General features: G+C 37.8%; 1 protein-coding gene across 1 annotated transcript in view; it reads right to left on the reverse strand.

Moving 5' to 3' along the window:
- LOC129677283 (cilia and flagella-associated protein 47-like) overlaps window positions 1-16,142 on the reverse strand; it is a 603,052-nt gene that overhangs the window by 556,876 nt on the left and 30,034 nt on the right.

Consider the following 16,142-nt stretch of genomic DNA (forward strand, 5'->3'; position numbering starts at 1 on the left):
GGACTTTCTAACCTGGCGGCAGAGCAGCACTGAGCTGGCGGGGCACATCAGCCCTCCAGTTTAAGACTAACCAGGGCCAAACCAGAGAACAGAAAGGCTGGTTACCCCGATTCCCACTGACGTGACCACCCTGAAATCTCCAGCTGCAGCAAGACCTCATAACCTGGCAGTGACAGCAGCACGGAACTGGCAGAGCACATCAAAGAAGCAGGGCCAAACCAGAGAGCAGACAGCCCAGATACGCCTATCTCTGCCAAGTGTCCTGCCTGTAAGTGAGTGCACCCTTGAGAATCTGCAGCTCCACTGATCCTGGCTTCTTCTAAAACAGAAGCCAGGCATCGAACCCCCTCCCACCCATATACCCACTTTGGGAAACAGAGGGGCACTTGGAACATTGAAGTTCCTGCTCTGCGGGTCTAATTGAGGAGTTAAGGCAGTTAATGCCAGAAATTGCGCTGCGATCATCACTAGCGCCTGCGACATATACATTGCAGAGCCCCTCCCACACACTCAAGGGTTCAACATTAGCCATCACTCTGTCCCTCGAGACACACGCCCATACCCACTTACACACACACACACACATATACACACACACGCACGCACGCTTGCATTTGCCTCTGTTTGCGCCTGCGTACTTTCCTCCCACAGGTACAGCTAGTCCTCAGCATACGCTAAGGACACGGGACCTCTCTCAACTTCCTGAAGAATTCTCCAGACTCGAGAGAGAGACAGTACCAGTCTGATCGGCAGAATCCAAAAACAAACAGGGAAGGTCTCAGATAAGCCAATGGCCAGGGGTAGGCGAAAGAACACTTCCAACATAAATCAGGACATCATGACTTCACCAGCAAACCCCAAAATCGATGGATACTCCAATTCATCAGAAGCACAGGAAAATGACCTTAAAGCCATGCTTGCTCAATTATTTGAGGCTCATAAGGAGGAAATGAACAATTCTTTCAAAGAGTTGGCCAGTCAATTGGAGGTAAAGAAAGAAGAAATAGACAAAACCCTTAAAGAAACACAGGCAAACATAGCCAAACAAATAGAGGCACAAGTAGAGAAAAAATTAGTGGCATACAAAAAGGAAATGAACAAAGAAATAGAGTCCATCGTAGAGAGACAGGAATCCAAATTCAAACACATAAAAGAAATGGTGCAAGGCATGAAAACAGAATTAGAATCAATAAAGAAAACACAAAATGAGAAAACTCTTGAGCTGGAGAACTTGGAGAAAAGATCAGGAACCACAAAAGTAAGCATCACCAACAGAATACAAGAGATGGAAGAGAGAATCTCTGGAGCTGAAGACACACTTGCAGAAATTGATACTTCTCTCAAAGAAAAAGTAAAATCAGAAAAATTCCAATCACAAAATATCCAAGAAATCAAGGATGCTATGAAAAGACAAAATCTAAGAATAATAGGAATTGATGAAAAAGAAGACTCCAGGCTCCAAGGTCCAGAAAATATTTTCAAAAAAATCATAGAAGAAAATTTTCCCAACTTAAAGAAAGAGATGTCCATAAATATACAAGAGGCCTACAGAACACCAAATAGACTAGACCAGAAAAGAAACACATCACGTCACATCATAGTCAAAACACTAAATCTACAGAACAAAGAAAAGATATTAAAAGCAGCAAGGGAAAAAGGCCAAGTAACATATGAAGGTAGACCTATCAGAATCACACCAGACTTCTCATCAGAAACTATGAAAGCCAGAAGGGCCTGGGCAAGCATCATGGAGACTCTAAGAGATCACAAATGTCAACCCAGACTACTATACCCTGCAAAGCTTTCAATCAACATAGATGGAGAAAACAAAATATTCCATGACAAAACTAAATTTACGCAATATCTATACAGCAAACCAACCCTACAGAAGATACTAGAAGGAAAACTCCAATCCAACGAAAACGAATTCACCCAAGAAAACAGGGCATACAGATAATGTCCCAACAAAAATGAAAAGAAAACAAGCAATGAAACAAGGTAAGATCATCGACTCCATTACAAAAGGAACTAACATGCATTGGTCAATATTATCTATCAATATTAATGGACTCAACTCACCAATAAAAAGACACAGGCTAACAGAATGGTTACGGAAACAGGACCCAACATTCTGTTGCATCCAAGAAACACACCTATGCAACAAAGATAAACACTACCTCAGAGTAAAGGGCTGGAAAAATGTTTTTCAAGCAAATGGTTCCAGAAAACAAGCTGGAGTAGCCATCCTAATATCTAATAAAATAGACTTTCAACCCAAGTTAATCAAAAAAGATAAGGAGGGCCACTATATTCTCATCAAAGGAAAAATCCAACAAGAGGACATCACAATTTTGAATATCTATGCCCCAAATACAAGAGCACCTACATTCGTAAATGAAACAATATTAAAGCTTAAATCATACATTGATCCTAATACCTTAATAGTGGGAGACTTCAACACCCCACTCTCATCAAGGGACAGATCAACCAGACAGACACCAAATAGGGAAATGAAAGCACTCACAGAATCCCTAAATCAAATGGACCTAATAGATGTCTACAGATCTTTTCACCCAAACTCAAAAGAGTACACCTTCTTTTCAGCACCGCATGGAACCTTCTCCACAATAGACCATATAGTGGGTCACAACGCAAGCCTCAACAGATAAAAAAGGATTGAAATAATCCCTTGTATACTATCTGACCACCATGGACTAAAGCTGGACATCAACAACAACAGAAACAACAAAAAGCCGACACGCACATGGAAACTGAACAACTTACTACTCAATGACAGCTGGGTCAAGGAAGAAATAAAGAAAGAAATTAAAGACTTTCTAGAATTCAATGAAAATGAAGGCACAACATACCCAAATTTATGGGACACATTGAAAGCAGTGCTCAGAGGAAAATTTATAGCACTAAGTGCCTACAAGAAGAAATCTGTAACATCACATACAAACAACTTAATGGCCCAACTGAAAAACCTAGAAAAAAAAGAAGCAGATACACCCAAGAGGAGCAGACGGCTGGAAATAATCAAACTAAGGGCAGAAATCAATCAATTAGAAACAAATAAAATTATCCAAAGAATCAATGAAACAAAAAGCTGGTTCTTTGAGAAAATCAACAAGATAGACAAACCCTTAGCCAAACTAACTAAAAAGCAGAGAGAAACCATACAAATCAGCAAAATCAGAAAGGAAAATGGGGACATAACTACAGACACTGAGGAAATCCAAACGATTATTAGGTCATACTACAAAAGCCTATATGGCACAAAATTTGAAAATCTAAATGAAATGGATAACTTTCTTGACAGATTCCATCTACCAAAATTAAGTCAAGATCAGGTAGAAAGACTGAATAGTCCTATATCTCCCAAGGAAATTGAAGCAGTCATTAACAGTCTCCCCTCCAAAAAAAGCCCTGGACCAGATGGCTTCAGCGCAGAATTCTACAAGACCTTCAAAGAAGTACTAACACCAATTCTCCTCAAACTATTCCATAAAATAGAAACAGAAGGAACACTACCAAACTCATTCTATGAAGCCACAGTCACTTTGATACCTAAACCACACAAAGATCCAACAAAAAAAGAGAACTTCAGACCTATCTCTCTTATGAACATTGATGCAAAAATACTCAATAAAATACTTGCAAACCGAATCCAAGAACACATCAAAGATATCATCCACCATGACCAAGTAGGCTTCATCCCAGGAATGCAAGGGTGGTTCAACATACGGAAATCCATCAATGTAATCCACCACATAAACAAAATGAAGGAGAAAAACCACATGATCATCCCTTAGATGCTGAAAAAGCATTTGACAAAGTCCAGCACCCATTTATGTTTAAAGTCTTGGAGAGATCAGGGATACAAGGCACATACCTAAAGATAGTAAAGGCAATATACAGCAAGCCTATAGCCAACATCAAACTCAATGGAGAGAAACTTAAATCAATCCCACTGAAATCAGGGACAAGACAAGGCTGCCCACTCTCTCCATATCTCTTTAACATTGTACTTGAAGTCCTAGCCAGAGCAATAAGACAACTAAAGGAGATCAAGGGGATACAAATCGGAAAGGAAGAGGTCAAAGTGTCACTATTTGCAGATGATATGATAGTATACATGAGCGACCCCAAAGATTCAACCAGAGAACTTCTTCAGCTGATAAACACCTTCAGCAAAGTGGCAGGATACAAAATCAACTCAAAAAAATCAGAAGCCCTCTTGTATACCAAAGACAAAAAGGCTGAGAAAGAAATTAGGGAAACAACACCCTTCACAATAGCCACTAACAACATAAAGTACCTTGGTGTGACTCTAACCAAGCAAGTGAAAGACCTATTTGAGAAAAACTTCAAGTCTTTGAAGAAAGAAATTGAAGAAGATCTCAGAAGATGGAAAGATCTCCCGTGCTCATGGATTGGTAGGATTAACATTGTGAAAATGGCCATCCTGCCAAAAGCAATCTACAGATTCAATGCAATTCCCATCAAAATACCAACTCAATTCTTTACAGACCTTGAAAAAAAGATTCTCAGCTTCATATGGAGAAACAAAAAACCCAGAATCTCCAAAACGATCCTGTACAACAACAGATCATCTGGAGGTATCTCCATTCCCGATCTCAAGCTGTACTACAGGGCAACAGTAATAAAAACTGCATGGTATTGGCATAGAAACAGAAAGGAGGATCAATGGAATCGCATAGAAGACCCAGAAATAAACCCACACACCTATGAATTCTCAATATTTGACAAAGAAGCCAAATCCATTCAATGGAAAAAAGACAGCATCTTCAACAAATGGTGCTGGACCAACTGGATGTCTACATGCAGAAAAATGAAAATAGATCCATATCTATCACCCTGCACAAAACTAAAGTCCAAGTGGATCAAGGACCTCAACATAAAACCAGATACTCTAAATCAGCTGGAAAAAAAAGTGGGAAACAGCCTAGAATTCATTGGCACAGGAGACAACTTCCTGAACAGAACACCAACAGCACAGGCTCTAAGAGCAACAATCAATAAATGGGACCTCATGAAACTGAAAAGCTTCTGTAAAGCAAAAGACACTGTCATCAAAACAAATAGACAGCCTACAGATTGGGAAAGAATCTTCACCAACCCTTTATCTGACAGAGGGCTAATATCCAGTATATATAAAGAACTAAAGAAGCAGAAAAGCAACAAACCAAGTAATCCACTTAAAAAATGGGGAACAGAGCTAAACAGAGAATTCTCGAAAGAGGAACATCGAATGGCAGAGAAACACTTAAAGAAATGCTCAACCTCATTAGCCATTAGGGAAATGCAAATCAAAACAACCCTGAGATTTCACCTTACACCCATCAGAATGGCCAAGATGAAAATCTCAAGTGATAGCACATGCTGGAGAGGTTGTGGAGAAAAGGGAACCCTCCTCCATTGCTGGTGGGAATGTAAACTGGTTCAACCACTCTGGAAGTCAATCTGGCGCTTTCTCAGACAACTAGGAGTAGTGCTACCTCAAGACCCAGCTATACCACTCCTAGGTATATACCCAAAATTTGCTCAAGTACACAACAAGGACATTTGTTCAACCATGTTCATAGCAGCTTTATTTGTAATAGCCAGAACTTGGAAACAACCCAGATGTCCATCAACGGAGGAATGGATACAGAAATTGTGGTATTTTTACACAATGGAATACTACTCAGCAATCAAAAAGGAAGAAATCATGAAATTTGCAGGCAAGTGGTGGGATCTAGAAAAGATCATTCTGAGTGAAGTATCCCAGAAGGAGAAAGACAAACTTGGTATATACTCGCTTATATAGACCTACAAGACATGATAAACATAATGAAATCTACACACCTAAAGAAGATAATCAAGAAAGTGGACACAGGCGAAGGTGATTAATCCTCATTTAGAAAGACAAATGGGATGTGCCTTGAACTTATGACAGGAGTCTACCACAAAAGGCATCTGAAAGACTCTACCTAGCAGTGTTTCAAAGCAGACACTAAGACTCATAACCAAACCCTCGGCAGAGTGCAGGGAATCATATGAAAGAAGGGAAGTTAGTATGATATGGAAAGGATAGGAGCTCCACAAGGACCAAATATATCTGGGCACAGGGTCTTTTCTGAAACTGACACTCAACCAAGGACCATCTATGGATATAACCTAGAACTTCTGCTCGGATGTGGCCTGTGGTAGCTCAGTAACCAAGTAGTTTTCCAAAGTAAGGGGAACACGGACTATTTCTAATAGGATCTCAAGGGCAGGCTGTTTGACCCCCACCCCAGGGGAGGAGCAGTCTGTTAGGCCACAGAGGAGGACTTTGCAGCCAGCCCTGAAGATACCTGATAAAACAGGGTCAGATGAAAGGGGAGGAGGTCCTCCCCTATCAGGGGACTTGGAAAGGGGCAGGGAGGAGACCAGGGAGGGAGTGTGGGGTTGGGGAGGGAATGAGGGAGCGGGATACAGCTGGGACACAGAGTTAACAAAATGTAACTAAAAAGAAAAATAAAATAAAAAAAAAATGTAAAAAAAAAAAAAAAAAAAACCCAGGTTCTCCAATAGATCTTTCCGAATACAAGCATGGATTGATCAAATGATTCAGATTTCAGTTCATTAGAATTTAAAGGAGACTTTAAACCCACACAAGAATAAAATAAATTGATTTTTTAAAAAATTATTTGACATAGCAAAATAGGAAATTATTATAATATCCTTTGCCCATTCTTTTATTTATCCCATGTAGATTTTTTATTTTAAGCTTTTCTTATTTATAAATTTTATAAATGTATAAAATGCATCTTGATCATTTTCTACCTCTTGCTTTCCTCCAACACTCTCTGCCTTCTTTCCCCTCTGTATAGCCAAATTCTCATTTCTTTCTTTCTGTCTGTCTGTCTATGTGACTGTCTCTCCCTTTGAGTCCAATTTGTGCTTTCCACATGTGCAGGGGAGTGTGACTGTCCACTGGGGCATAAGTAAACAGCCAGTACTCAGTCCCCAAAAGAAAAGTGACTTTCCCTCTCTCAGAAGCAAGCTATCATTTGCCAATAGCTCCTTAGGTAAGGGAGCATCTCTCTGTTTCATTCTGGGATTTTTAATAGGTTTAGTTTTGTTCAGGTCTTGTGCTGAATTCATGTCTGCAACACTATGTCAGGTCCAGAGGACAGCATTCCACAGTACTCTTCCAGAATCTCTGGCTCTTAAATTCTTTCTGCACCCTCCTCTGTGATGTTTTCTAAGCCTTGCACAGAGTTCAGGGTGTCCATATAGATGTCTCATCTGTGGATGGACATTCACACTCACTTACTCTCAGTACCTTGAGCACTTCATCTCTGCATTAACTTTTATACACTTCAACAAGTAGCCTTCCTAAGAATGATACCAGCACAAATCTGTGAATATAAACATAAATATTTAAAGAACAGTTGACAACACGCCCACTTAGGAAAACATCAAAAAGTTCTTCATTGGGCCCCTGACTAGGCCTGAGTGCTAGAATGTTTTTCTTTGTTGTTGAAATGCAAATTTTTCATATGTTCTAGATGCAAATTTCAAACAGATAAATAAGTTACACATAGCTTTCCAATTTGGTGGCTCTCTTTTTCCTTTTCAAAATTTATCTGATTATTTATTACAATTTATTTACTTTTTTATTAAATGTTTATTTTTTATATTATTTACAGTTTTTATTCATTTTATCACAGCTGTATCTCTGTCCCTCCTCCCTTACCAATCCCCCCTCCTTCCATCATCTCCTCCCATGCCCCTCTCCATAGTCTACTGATGGGGGAGAACCTCCTCTTTCATCTGACCCTAGCCTATCAGGTCTCATCAGGACTGGCTGAATTGTCTTCCTCTGTGGCCTGGAAGGCTGCTCACTCTTCAGAGGGAGGGGATCAAAGAGCCAGCCACTAAGTTCATGTCAGTGACAGTCCCTGTTCCCCTTACTAGGGACCCACTTGGAGAATGAGCTGCCATGGGCTACATCTGAGAGACTGCTGCCTGTAATTGATTTGTCTCTTAAAGGGTAATGCATATATGTATATTTATAAGGGTGCTTGGTCTATAGTACCTTGAAATGTTTTGGGGGTTGCCTGTAGAATAAAACTGTTGTCACAGAATGAATTGGGACATACTCTTTGCTCTTCAGTTTGTAGAATAATTTGTGAGATATTGGCGTTATTTCTTCATTCAGTCGTTGATAGAATTCATCACTAAGTCCATTAACTTTTGTAATTTTCTTTGTCAGGTTTATTTTAATTAGCTTAGTTTCTGTACTATCTATAGAATTGTTTAAATGTTCTGTTTCTTCCAGGGTCTGTTTTAGTAGTTTGAGTGAGACTTTCTATGAATTTGCTCACATCATTTAGGTTATCTTACTTGTTGTTGTTTAATTGATCATACTTCTTTATTATCATTTCCACTGATGTAAAGTAGACCTTTCAATAATTTATAATTTTTTTTAAATTTAGGTCTTATTTATTTATTTATGTTGTAAATATAACTAAATTTTGGCAGTGTTGATCATTTCAAAACAATCTCAGATTTGTTGGTTTTCTTTATATTTTTCTGTTCAACATCCTTCTTATTTTGGGCTTATGCTTTGCTTTATGTGTGTTTGTGTTTTATTTTTCCTTTATTTTAAAGTAACCTCAATTTTCCTCTTTAGTTTCTTCTTTGACATACTAGTTGTTTAAAAATGTATTGTTCAATTTCCATATATTTATGAATGTCCCACCTCTTACTTTTTCTCTAAATGTATTCCCTTCTAATTGGAAGAGTATATGTTTTAATCCATTTAACTTACTGTAGCTTATATAATAGTGTGATATAGATTGGTATAAAATATATTATTTTGCTGTTGCATAGAATACACATACATATTACACACACACACACACACACACACACACACATATATATATATATATGTATATATATATATATAAAATGTGTTGACATGCAAACACTGATCTCAACTTAAAAGGTGGAAGAGAGTTTATTTTGGGGCCAAATAAGAGTGACCATGGTCTGGAGACACAGATTTTCATTGTGTACCATTTTCTTGTGGAAGTAGTTTAAGAACTATTAGTAACAAGGTAAGAAGAACAAGTGTATTAACTTACCTGTAATTTTTTGTGGCAATGACATTTAAAAATAGTTTATTAGTAATTTTGGGTGGCATAGCACACTGAGCTTAGTCACCATACTGTAGTAGCAGATGTTATGTGTGTGTGTGTGAGTCTGTGTTTTTATTCTTTCTTCTCATTCATTACCCACCCCTACTGTCCTTCCTAGCATTATGACCCCTTTGGTAACTTAATTCTTTTCTCCAGATTTTATAAAAACAAAACAATCAGAAAGCTCTGCAAATAAAAATACACTTACATGTTTTTTTTAATATATTTACATGTAGAGTTTCCTTTAGCTCTATTGTTAGTTTTTTCTTCCAAACTTGTGTAATTGTAAAATACCATTTTGTTTCAGTGGAAGGAAACCCTTTAGTACTTTTCTAAGGCAAATTTACTAGCAATACATTCTCTCCTTTCATGTTTATTTGGAAAGATCATCATTTATATTTTGGTTTTGACTGAGATTTTTGGTAGTTATAGGATTTTGAATTTCAAAATCTATTTTTCTTCTGTAAATGAATCTCTTTTCACTGCATTCTTGCGTTCAGTATTTTTAATGAATTCTAATTTTTTAGCTTTCTAGGATTTCTTGGAAATAGTCACTTTTTCTTAAATATTTTGAAGATTTCCTTGTTGCTGATTTTTGACAGTTTGACTTTGATGTGTCTATCATTCTGATATAACATGAGTTTGCCAAGTTTCACTGATATTCTGACTGTTCTCTCTCAGCTCTTCTTTGGAATCTCTTATCATTCATTGGCACTATTTTTTTGTTATTGTATCCTGCACATATTTGGTGTTAATATGACCTACACAAGCAGGGATTGAACAAAGAACAGACACAGAGACAAACATACAAAAAAGCTAAGATAAGGTGTGCCATCCACTGTGATGGAGAGGCATTAGTAGTAGCCCAGAAACTCAGCATATATATTTTGTACATTTGCATTGAGGAGGTAGGTTTAGCTTATTTTATACATTTGTCTTGAGGAGAGGTAGGTTTAGCTAATCTCAGTCAGAGGTCTCTATGTTTGAGCAGATTCCTGTTGCAGTCATCCCACAGGAGAAAGCTGTGCTTGATAGTTCCTGCATAGGCTAGTAAATCATTTGTAAACAACTGTACTTGTACCACGAAAGGTTTTGCCATTCCTGAGTCTGATTTGGGAAAGGCTTTGGCATTCCCGTATGCTTAGGGAGGTGGAGTCCTTGACATATTTGCACTTTTTTCAATAATTCTCATTTTGACCTATTTTTAAATCATCTTTCATAGTTATTCTGGGTATTCTCAAATATCTTGTCTTCTGGTTCATTGCTTTTTTTTTTTGGTATAAGTTCACATTTGCTATTGAGCTCTTTGAAGTGTTTGTTTAAAGTGCTGTACTATCTGAAATATTTATTTTTTTAATAACTTTAATACTGGATACTATCCATATGAGTCATCTCTATCACATTTTTATCCTTCAGACCTTTTCAGCAATTATTTCAGCATATTTATAACAGTTGACTTAATAATTTGGAAAGATCAGCATTTGAATTTGTTCACAGACATTTGCTAGTATTATGCCTTTCTTGTATGTCAGCCAAATTTACTGTTTCTTTTGTTGTAAAATAATTTTCTGGTAAAAATTTGGCATTGTAAATAACATACTTCTTTGAAATGCTGAAAAATTAAATCATTGCAAGGTTTACTGTGGCTTTGGTTATTTTTACATTATTTCATTACTTTCTAGATGAATTCTGCATAGATATTTTCTTTGTTGTATTTAGCAAATCAATTTTCTTTCAGTTACTAGGAACATGTTGTAATGGCAAAAATGCCAAATAAATGTAAAAAAATGGAACAAAGATGACAGTCTCACATATAGATACGAAAGACTGAAGTGACAGAAAGAAGAATTTATCACATGCTTGCACAGAGATAAGTCTCAGTAGATCTGTGCAATCATACATAGGATTCTATAGCATTTGTAGATTTCTAGAAAGATTTCTAAACCATAAATCATTGGTAGATGTTTTCCTTTTTATTTTTATTATTAATTTATTACAATTTACTCACTTTGTATCCCAGTTTTAGCCCTTTCCATCATATCCTCCCAGTTCCACCCTCCCTTCCTTTTCTTCCCCTATGTCCCTCTCATAGTCTACTGAGAAGAAAGGTCCTCCCCCTCTTGTATCTTACTCTAACCTATCAGGTCTCATCAGCATTGGCTGCATCTTCTTTTTCTATGGCCTGGTAAGGCTGAAATCCCCAGGGGGAGGTAATCAAAGAGCTGACCACTGAGTTCATTTCGTGTCATAGACAACCACTGCTCTTCTTAATAGGGAACCCAATTGGAGACTGAGCTGCCATGCGCTAAATTTAGGCAGAGGTTCTAGATTATCCCCAAGTATAGTCCTTGGTTGAAATACCAGTCTCTGTAAAGACCCTTGGGCCCCTATTTTTTATTCTATTCCTCTTCTTGTGGAGCTCCTGTCTCCTCCAGTTCTTTCCTCTTCTCTTTCGTTTATAAGATTCCCTGCAATCTGCCCAAAGTTTGGCTATGAGTCTCAGCATTTGCTTTGAAACCCTGCTGGGGAGAGTCTTTCAGAGGCTCCAGTACTGTTCCCTGTTTTCTCCATCTTCTGATGTCCATCATGTTTATATTTCTGAGTGAGGATTGAGTATATTATGCAGATCCTCTTCCTTGCTTACATTCTTTAGGTGTACAGATTTTAGTATGTTTATCCTATATTATATGTCTAATATCCACATATAAGTGCGTGTATACCATGTGTTCCTTTCTGCTTCTGGGATACCTCATCCAGGATGATCATTTCTAGTTCCTACCATTTGCCTGCAAATTTCATGATTTCTTCATTTTAATTGCTGAGTAGTTTTCCATTGTGTAAATGTAACACAATTTCTGTACCCATTCCTCAACTGAGGGACATCTAGGTTGTTTCCAGATTCTGGCTATTTTGAATAAAGCTTCTACAAACATGGTTGAGCAAATGTCTTTGTTGTGTACTTGAGCATATTTTGGATATATGCCTAGGAGTAGTATAGCTGGATCTTGGGGTATCACTGTACCTAGTTTTCTGACAAAGCACCAGACTGGTTTCCAAATTGATTGCAAAAGTGTACATTCCCACCAACAATGGAGGAGGGTTTCCCTTTCTCCACATACTGTCCAGCATGTGTTGTTACTTGAGTTTTTGATCTTAATCTTTCTTGTTGGTGTAAGGTGCCATCTCAGGGTTATTTTGATTTGCACTACCCTGAAGACCAAGGACGTTGAGCATTTCCTTCAAGTGTTTCTCTGCCATTCAATATTTCCCTGTTGAGAATTCTTTGTTTAGATCTGTACCTGATTTTTTAATTGGATTACTTGATTTGTTGGTGTTTAACTTCATGTGTTTTTTATAAATTCTGGATATTAGCCCGTGTCATATATAGGATTGGTGAAGATCCTTTTCCAGTCTGTAAGTGGTTGTTTTGTTCTGAAAACAGTGTCCTTTGATTTACAGATTTTTTTTTTCAGTTTCCTGAGGTTTTATTTATTGATTGTTGATCTTAGAGCCTGTGGTGTTGGTGTTCTGTTCAGGAAGATGTCTCCTGTGCCAATGAGGTCAAGGCTCTCCTCGCTTTTTCTTCTAACAGTTTTAGTGTGTCTGATTTTATGTTATATAGTGTTATATAGTGACTAACTCCTGCATGCCTAGAATGAAGGATAATTGGTCACAGTGGATTATAACATTGCTATGTCCTTTGAATCATTTTGTGAGTATTTTATTGAGTATTTTTGCATCGATATTCATAAGAGTGATAGGTCTGAAGTTCTTTTTTTTTTGGAGGGGGTATTTGTGTGGTTTAGGTATCAAGGTGACTGTAACCTCATAGAATGAGGTTGGTGATGTTCTTTCTGCTTCTAATTTTTGGAATCATTTGAAGATTATTGGAGTTAGGTCTTATTTAAATGTGTTGTAAAATTCTGTGTTGAAATTTTTTGGCTCTGGACATTTTTTTTTAAACACCAAGTTCAAATCTTTTCTTTTTTTTGATTTATTATTATTATTATTAGTTACATTTTATTAACTCTGTATCCCAGCTCTATCCAGCTCCCTCATTTCCTCCCAAACCCTCCCTCTGTTCCTCCCTCATCTCCTTCCTGTCCCTTTCCAAGTCCACTGATTGGGGAAGACCTCCTTCCGTTTCATCTGACCCTCTTTTATCAGGTATCTTCAGGACTGGCTGCAAAGTCCTCCTCTGTGGCCTAACAGGACTGCTCCTCCCTTGTGGCGTGGGGAGGTCAAAGAGCCTGCCATTAAGTTCCTGTTTCCCTTACTATGGAAAACCAATTGGTTACTGAGCTACCACGGGCTTCATCAGAGCAGAGGTTCTAAGTTATATTCATACATGGTCCTTGGTGGAGTATCATTCTCAGAAAAGACCCGTGTGCCCAGATATATTTGGTCCTTGAGGAGCTCCTATCCTTTCTACGGCATACTATCTCTCTCTTATTTGTATGATTCCCTGCACTCTGCCGGGGGTTTGGTTATGAGTCTTAATATCTGCTTTGATACAATGGTAGGTAGAGTCTTTCAGGGGCTGTCTGCGGTAGGCTCCTGTCCTGTTACTTGTTTTCTCTAAGGTCCAATGCACCTCCATTTGTCTTTCTAAGTGAGGATTGATCATCTTACTCCGGGTCCTCTTTCTTGTTTATCTTCTTTAGGTGTATAGATTTCATTATGTTTATCATATCTTATAGGACTTTATGAGTGAGTATATACCATGTGTGTCTTTCTCCTTTTGGGATACCTCACTCAGAATTACCGTTTCTAGATCCCAACATTTGCCTGCAAATTTCATGATTTCCTCATTTTTGATTGCTGAGTAGTATTCCATTATGTAAAAAATACCACAATTTTTGTATCCATTCCTCCGTTGAAGGACATCTGGGTTGTTTCCAGGTTCTGGCTATTACAAATAAAGCTTCTACAAACATGGTTGAGCAAATGCCCTTGTTGTGTACTTGAGCAAATTTTGGGTATATGCCTAGGAGTGGTATAGCTGGATCTTGAGGAAGCAGTATTTCTAATTGACTGAGAAAGCCCTAGATTGACTTCCAAAGTGGTTGTACCAGTTTACATTCCCACCACCAATGGAGGAGGGTTCCTCTTTCTCCACAACCTCTCCAGCATGTGCTGTCACTTGAGTTACTCATCTTAGCCATTTTGATGGGTGTAAGGTGAAATCTCAGGGCCGTTTTGATTTGCATCTCCCTGATGACTAAGGATGTTGAACATCTCTTTAAGTGCTTCTCTGCCATTCTGTATTCCTCTACAGAGAATTCTCTGTTTAGCTCTGTACCCCATTTTTTTTAATTGGATTACTTGACTTATTGCTTTTTAACTTCTTTAGTTCTTTATATATGCTGGACCGGTATCCCAGTCTCCAGCTGCAGCTGGACTTCCTGGGAATTTTTTTTGAATGGAGAATATTGACTGCTTCTATTTGCTTGAGGTATATAGGAGTATTTAATCTATTTTCTGATCTTGACTTAATTTTGGTAAATGAACTCTATCAAGAAAATTGTTCATTTCATTCAGATTCTCAAATTTTGCGGCATATGGGCTTTTGTAGTATGACCTAATGATTCTTTGGATTTCCTCAGTGTCTGTTGTTTAGTCCTCCTTTTCTGTTCTGATTTTGTTAATTGGATAGTGTCTCTCTGCTTTTTTGTTGGTTTAGCTAAAGGTTTTTCTAGCTTGTTGATTTTCTCAAATAACCAGCTCTTGGATTCATTGATTCTTTGAATTGCTTTCTCTGTTTCTGTTTAATTATTTATTATTTATTTATTGCAATTTGTTACTTTGTATCCCTGCTGTATCCCCCTCCATCTCCTCCCAGTCCCACTCTTCTCCCCCTATGCCACTTATGTTTCTAAGTTTTTTGTTTCAGCTCTGAGTTTAATTATTTCCAACTCTCTACTCCTCTTGGGTGTGTCTGCTTCTTTTTTTTCTAGGTATTTCAAGTTAAGTTGCTTGTATGAGATGCCTCAAACTTCTTCTGAAGTCACTTATTGCTTTGAACTTTCTTGTTAGCACTGCTTTCAGTGTGTCCCATAAGTTTGGGTAAGTTGTACCTACATTTTCAATTGATTTTAGGAAGTTTTTTTTTTTTTCATTTCTTCCCTGACCCAGTTGTCATTGAGTAGAAAGTTGTTTAATTTCCATATGTGTGTAGGCTTTTTGTTATTTATGTTCATGTTCGGGTCTAGTTTTAAACCATGGTGGTCTGATAGGATGCAAGGTGTTGTTTCAATATTCTTGTATATGTAAGGCTTGCTTTGTGCTGACTATATTGTCAGTTTTGGATAAGGTTCCGTGAAGTGCTGAGAAGAAGTTATACTCTTTTTATTTTAGGTGAAAAGTTCTGTAGACATCTATTAGGTCCATTTGATTTAGGACCTCTGTAAGTGTCATTATTTCCCTACTTAGCTTCTGTCTAGATGATCTGTCCCTTGGGTAGAATGCAGTGTTGAAGTCTGCCACTACTGGGGTGTTTGGATTGATGGAACTTAAGCTTTCATAATGTTCCATTTATGAATGCAGGTGCTCTTGTATTTGGGGCATAAATGTTCAGGACTGTGGTGTCCTCCTGATGGATTTTTCCTTTGATGAGAATGAAATATTTCTCCTCACCTTTTTTTGATTGATTTTGGTTGAGTGTCTATTTTATTATATATTATGAGGGCTACTCCAGCTTGTTTTCTGGGTCCGTTTGCTTGAAAAGCCTTTTTCTAGCCCTTTCCTCTGTGGTTGTGTTTATCTTTGTTGCAGAAGTGTGTTTCTTGGTTGCAGTAGAATGTTTGTATTTGGATTCCTTTCTGTTTGATGGACTCTATTTTTTTCTTCATTTCCTCTTTATGTGCTTCTGTTTATTTGGCTGTATTTGCCTGTATTTACTTGAGAGCTTTGTTCGTTTCCCCTTTATGTGCCGCTAATAAC

This window comes from Psammomys obesus, unplaced genomic scaffold (assembly GCF_907164565.1).
Source record: "Psammomys obesus unplaced genomic scaffold, mPsaObe1.curated_primary_1811, whole genome shotgun sequence".
NCBI classification, from domain to species: domain Eukaryota; kingdom Metazoa; phylum Chordata; class Mammalia; order Rodentia; family Muridae; genus Psammomys; species Psammomys obesus.